At 40.8% G+C, this 7,080-nt stretch overlaps 1 pseudogene; it reads right to left on the bottom strand.

The window, feature by feature from the left end:
• Positions 1-4,348: 4,348 nt before the first annotated feature.
• LOC116092788 lies at positions 4,349-4,463 on the bottom strand (annotated as a pseudogene).
• Between the last annotated feature and the right edge of the window lie 2,617 nt (positions 4,464-7,080).

Genomic DNA, 7,080 nt, shown 5'->3' with positions numbered 1-7,080 from the left:
ATGGACTTGTGACTCCTTTCCCACCAGGCCATGAGTCTGCAGAGAAAGACACCACAGGGCGAAGTGCAGTAAGACGAAGCAAGCCCAAGGGAACAAGTCTAAATACCCAGTACTGTTCTGAAGATGGCGCGTTCTGAGGTTGAGCATCAGTAATCTCTGGAGCTAGGCTGCACTGAAGTTCACATCGTACCCTCACTGATAGTCATCAACATTTACACAGTATCTACCCTTAGCTAGACATCTTATCAGATGCCATCTGGGAGTTTGGAACTTAAATACAGACACAGAAGATGTAGAATGTTGGCTGTTCACATCTATCTTCTATTCCCAGGTCTGGGATTTCCTCTAAAACAACATATCTGTCCAAGCATACATAAACACAAAAGTATTCTAGTTCAATGCTTTCCTTCACCCGTGTTTACTATTCTATCTCCTCTCTGTCATTCTCACACTTAGAAAGTATGTATAAATAGGTGAGTAGTCCTGTGTTTCTCTCCATGTTTATATAACCAGATATACAAATGCATAGACTATCACACACATCTTGGTTTATTACAATTTCTTGTGGACTCTCCCACATTAAGAGACCTAGTCAGACAGGTAGTTTTTCTGCTAATGCCATGCCCAGTATATTCATTCTCCCATCTCTCTTTCTCTCTCTGTCTCTGTCTGTCTCTCTCTGTCTCTCTGTCTCTCTGTCTCTCTCTCTCTCTCTCTCTCTCTCTCTCTCCTTCATAGATATAAAGAACATTTTACCCATACTTTCCAAAATCTATAAAGCAATCAATCCCTCAAACTACAATCATATATGCAGCCAGACCACAAATAAATGGCCATTCACAACAGATAATATTTTTTTACATATGTGACTGTAGGGTGAAATTTTTAGTGGCTAAATACAGATCTCCTACTAAGAAATCTTGGACTCAAATGCTGTCTGTATTTATAATTTAACATTGTCACATGACTCTTCAAAAAAAAGACCATAACACTGACAATCCCAATGCATTGCATGGGAATACTCATCCCTCACATATCAACCAGCAATAACTGTTATATTTCCAATTATTTGAACACTGAGGAGCCTCCTCAGATTGCTGTTTCCATGGTTCTCCTAGATGCTGTAGGATTTGACATTTTCATCTGTTTGTTGGACGTTTGAACTTGAATTATGGGCCATGTAGTCTTATTTTTATCTGCTTTACCTTTTGCATCTTTTGTACCATTTTATGCTGTTTGTTTGTTTGTTCGTTTGTTTGTTTGCTTGCTTGCTTGCTTGCTTGTTTTTTGAAACAGGGTTTCACTGTATAGCCCCATTTTATGAATTTTAAAGCTCTCAGTTCATTAAAACATGAATCTCTCATCATGACAGTTATGTTCTGTAATGCTGCCATTTGACAATTGAGAAATTTTTCATTGGACTTTATGTAGTTATTTACATGTAGTCAAAGGCTTAAAATCACCAGCTCTAAGGTAAATGTATAGCCATCAGTTTAGGTGTTTATAAACAGTTTATAAACACCAACATAAGTAAAATGTTCATAAGTTTATAAGAAAATGTTACTTATGTTGGAGTTTATAAGCATTTCCTAGAGTTTGTACTTTTGCTGGGGGGGGGGTGGTATTTCCTTTTGCTTTTTGAGAGATTGATAAAATGGTGAATAGCTGATTTCGTTGCAGGCTTATTCCAAGACTCAGTAAACTTTCTTACAAATGATTTTTCAGAAGCCTGTCACCTTACCGAGGAAACCATTAAACATTGAGAATATTCAATGGTATCCCTTTATCTTCCTATTTCTAAAAGATATTTAATATTCTTCTCTTATTGCATTTACTACCTTGAAACTATGACAATATTGAAAGATAACAATGACAAACAATATATATATACATATATATTTATATTTTATAGAAATTTTAGTGGTGGTTATCAAATTCTTTTGTAATGTATTAATAAAAGTTCTTTTTTTCTAGTAAGCTTTCTGTTGTTGAATGACCTTTGGGTTCCTGGAACAAAATTATCACTGATTGCTGCATGCATCGTTAGAGATATGTCACTTTTTATTCAAAATCTTTGCATTCTTTTCAAAGTTGGACTGATTTCTGGGCTGGGAGGTAGTGCCACACACCTTTAATACCAGCACTCTGGAGGCCAAATTAGGTGGACCTCTGTGTTCAAGAACAGCCTAGTCCACTGAATGAGTTTCAAAACAGCCAGAGCTGTCAGAGAAACTTTCTCTTACAAAAGAAAAGAATAGAGGAAGAATGGGGGGAGGGAGGGAGGGAGGGAGAGAGAGAGAGAGACAGAGACAGAGAGAGACAGAGAGACAGAGAGAGAAATTGAGTTGGATCCCACAAACTGCCAAAACAAACAAACAAGCAAACAAAAAAACAGAAAAAGCTGCAGTACGATTAGTTTCAAACTGCTTTTATGAGGCTGTGGCATATATTATTGTTCGGTAGTGGGCATGACATGGCTGTGACACTCATGAACTCGCAACAGCTGTGATTGTGTGCATATGGTCCACACAAGACTAAACCAGTAGACATTCTGTCATAGAGGGAGGAAGGGTTCAAGGGCTGCCCCAACTTCATGTGGTTAGGCTGGCTGTCACCCAAGACACCAAGATGGATGATCCATGTGGGAACCAGCCACTTTGAGAAAATAGAAACTGAGGGTTCTGCACGTGTCAGAAGTTCGCTGACCTTTTTCTCAGCACAGCAGCCTGACCACAGTATGCTAATATCTTAACAGCAGAAGTTTCCTCCTAAAGAATTCTTGCTTACTGAACTTTCTTAGCATCACCCTCTCCCCCAGCTAAGCCCACCCAATTGTACCTCGAACTCCCTTTTTTGCTGATGGAAACCAGAGCTCTGGTGTTCTGGTCCTCCTGGTGAGCTTCACATACTTGGGGAGCCAATGTTTGGGAGGGTGGGGGAGTAACTGTCTTCTGTGACAGAGGTCCTGGTGAGTTACTGGGTTCAGGTGGATAGTGTCACATCTGTGCAATTGGGAGTAGCCCAGGGAAACCCAGTGGCTGACAAAGAAAGCAAACAAACAAAAACAAAACTTGTAAACCTCGTTCTTTTCTTGTGTGTTTATTACCGTAGCCACACAGGCCAGATTTGCCCATATATCAATAAATTGCAAACTCTTGCTCTAGACTTTCAAACTGCAGTGCTACAATGGGTGTGTTGCTTTCACTGATCTCTAATTTGGAGAGCTTTTTTTCTCATTTGGTTTCTCTTTGACGGACTTAATAAGGATTTAGATGGTTCTTTTTAAATTCACATTTTTAAACTTTTCATTGGTCTTCGTGAGTTTCACACCATGCACCCCAATCCCACTCATCCCTCCCTCCATCATACCCACCCTCTACCCTTGCAATCTCTCCCTGCAACAGAGAAAACAAATCTTCTTGTGGAAGATGTAGTGTATCACAATATATTTTTTTTTCCACACATCTTTGTTAGCAAATGTTCATTTCAATGACTCGTCCTGGTACAAGACCTCTGGCTTCTGCTCCTCTATCAATACTGACACCATCACTGGGACTCCTCTCGGTTATTCTATTGTTGCCATATGTCATGGAGATCCTATAGTTTTAGATCTGCAGGACTATCCCCTTCACATACTCTAGCAGTTCATTGGTAAGATAGATGGGGTGGACCAACTCAAAGCCCTGGATCTGGGCCTGAGAGGAATCCAACCTGGTCCAACCCTTTGGCTCTCCCACTCTCACACCCTCAGGGCTGGCTCATTCTCAACACCCACAATCAGGGTCAGCTTTACCTTGCTGCCCAGGCAAGGAGCAAGGCCTGCTCTCCCAGTTCTCCCACTCTTATGACACATCCTTCTGTTTCTCTTTCTTTTCCATTTACCCACCACTTATATGCTCCTTTTAGTGGAGCTAAAGGGTCTCTGAATGCCTGGGATCATCTCAAGAGTAGTCTCAGAGGTGCTATGCCTCACAGGTGCATTATGGCACCTGGCAGGAGTCATCTTGGGCATGGTCTCCACCCACCCCCAACCCCAGGCCTGAGCTATGCTAGACTGGCTATCATCTCAGGTTAGCCCCCTACCTGGGGCCCCATGGTTCCAGTCTGGTGGTTGTCAAGGGCTCGCTCCTCATCTGACCACCCGAGAGGCCCCTTATGAGGGTCCTCTGTCTTGGGATTGCTCCCAAGTCCCAGGTGTGGCTCTTCCAGTCTCCAGCTTGCTCCTATCCTGGGAGCCTGTCCAGGTCTGCCTGGTGCTGGACTAGGGGTTATCTCAGGCTAACTCCCTGTCAGGAACCCCTGATGCTGAGTAGTGGTCATCTCAGGCTCGCTTTTTTCAGGGAACATCATACTACTAATCACTCAGGTGTCACAGGTCAGAACACTGAATGTTCTGGCCGCTCTACCACCTACTGCTGTACACAAGACACAGCAGCCATGCCTGCAATGCCTCTAGGGGAAGGTCAAGTTAACATTTTAAATGGTGTATTTTTAATATGCTTTAACTTGAAATAGCATTATCAGTTTCGCTCTTCCTTTCCTCCCTCCAGCCACTATCAGCTTCCTTCCCTAGAATCGATCACACCCCCACTCCCGTGTGAGCTTCCTGTACTTTGATTGCTATTGTTACACACATACATCTATATGTATGTGCACAAATAAACATAAATACAAGCTTCTGGATCCATTTTGTTGTTTATATATATGTGTGTGTGTATTATATATATATATATATATATATATATATATATATATATATTGCTTCAGGGCTGACCTTTCTGCACTGGCAAACTGCATTTTGGGGTCCAGATGTGATACACATCCTCCTGGGCTGGAGAATGAATTGGAGTCTGGAATGGGTGGGGTTCTTCAGGACCCTGGGGGTAAAAGGGCCTTTTCTGAGAACCTTAGTGTTATATCATTTTTAGGCAAATGCCTTCTCTGACAATCTTCAATGAAACAGCTCTCTTAGATGATCTTAGCTTGTGTGTATACACTTTATTCAAGGTGAACAAGAGCTATATATAAGCCCAGTGGTGGTGGTGCATGCCTTTAATCCCAGCACTTGGGAAGCAGAGGCAGGTGGATTTCTGAGTTCGAGGCCAGCCTGGGCTACAGAGTGAGTTCCAGGATAGCCAGGGCTACACAGAGAAACCCTGTCTCGAAAAACAAAAAAAAAAAAACAAAAATCAAACAAACAAAAAAGAGCTATATACGAACCTTGGAGAGTGGGAAGAAGTAATTTCAGGATGAATGTAATATCATTGACTGGAGCTCAATGTACTGTAAAAGTCTCATTTGTATGGAGAGGCATTCAAGGAATTCCAGTTACTTGCTGGATGGGTTCTTTTTGGGAAAGGGGAAGTTGAACTTGAAGGTGTGCCAAGAGTTTCATGATCTTCCTCAGGTAGAGGTTGTAGGGGATCAAGCTTCCCAGACAATGTCAGAGAAGGGGAAGGTCTGCTGGAGAAAGGGAGTCCTCCATTTTGCACCAAGCTCAGAAGAGCTGTCCAGACATGGTAGACTTTAACCCTAAGTTTCCCTATACTTCATACCAATATTCATGCTCACTCAGATGGCCATGATTAACTTCAGTGGCTCACAAACACAACAAAATGGCATGAAAATAGAAATGGAGGAGAGAAAACTGACAGGGTGAGAGGGTGGTGATGATAGTAAAAAGGATGCATCATACACGCTATGAAATTGTCAAGACAAATTTAGTCAACTTTAAAAGTTATTCTAAGTTATGAAGATGCATGGTTGAATGGAACAAAATAAGATTCTGATAACAGCAAGGCTTTTTTAAAATCATTGGTAGCCCTGATTTATGTAATCCCCGAACTCTCAGTTTTGTTTCTATATGCTTTCTCCTTGTGTATGAATATATAGCAGTTGCAACATCCAAAAACTATTGTTTGTGCGATTCAATACTAAAAAAGAATTGTGTTCATGATGTCCTTTGCATTGCCTTTTAATTGTATTGCAATTATTTTTTTGTTTATGTAATAGTTGTCTAAGACTATGCTTAGTAACAGTGTAAGAAATTAGATGGATGTGGTGGCCCACACCTTTAATCTCTACATTCAGGGGGCAGAGGCCCTTGGTTCCCTGTGAATTCAGAGGTAGCTTAACCTATATAGCAAGTTCTAGGACAGCCATGGCAACATAGTAAGACCCCATCTCAAAAGAAAAAATCAGTAAGTAATTAAAGATTGTTTCCAGTGTATTGAATCATGATTACAAAGGTAAAAATAAGACCTTTTCACATCTTTGAGTTATAACTACTTTATGTCTTAATTTATTATCGATTTTTGTAAACATTCCACAAATATATTATATACCTCATTAAGTGTGTGTATTATTCATATGTATAAATTGGGCATCAATAAATGGCTATGTTCTTGAAAAGCCTTTATCGAACATACCTGTGTATTTCTGAAAGACAGAGTCTGAGTTCTTCCTATATAGCTTTGTTTAACAAATCTCTCTGAAATGTGTTACCATTTCTTTTTTGTATTGTTAGGGCTCTGGCTTGGAGCCTTATAAATCACGTGTTTACCTCATGACACAGAGCTTCTTTCACACTCATGCCAGCTTCCTCTGCTCTGTCCTCCAAAGAATCTACATGTTTCCTGTTTTGCATTTCTTTATACTGTTTTCCTACTTGGAAGGAAATGTCTTCCACTCATTCAGATTTTTTTCCCACTCATTCTGGTAGGACAGTAGTTTTGTCTCCATTTACCTGAGGACACAGGACACATTTTCCCTTCTAAATTGTGCTGCCCTTGACTCTCTTTGAGAGAACTTCTCACTAGTCTGTCCCAGTTGTCATTGATCTCCTTCATAGATACTATGTTACTGTGCCAGTGATCCGCTTGACCTTGCCATCTCGCATGTGGACATGCTGCTGTGTGGATTTTGTTGTCATTGCTGCTGCTGCTGCTGTTGTTGTTTTATGTAATTGGGACTCAATGTTATTGGAACAAACATACCAGGTAGCATTTCAGGAAAAGACAAAGTGGTCTTCTGTAGGAAGCACCTCTGCGATTCAAGTAATAACTAAACGGATATTTTTGG

The sequence above is a fragment of the Mastomys coucha genome, unplaced genomic scaffold (assembly GCF_008632895.1).
Source record: "Mastomys coucha isolate ucsf_1 unplaced genomic scaffold, UCSF_Mcou_1 pScaffold15, whole genome shotgun sequence".
Classification (NCBI taxonomy): Eukaryota; Metazoa; Chordata; class Mammalia; order Rodentia; family Muridae; genus Mastomys; species Mastomys coucha.
Note: the sequence above shows the minus strand (reverse complement) of the source record. Positions and strands in the feature narration are given on the sequence as shown.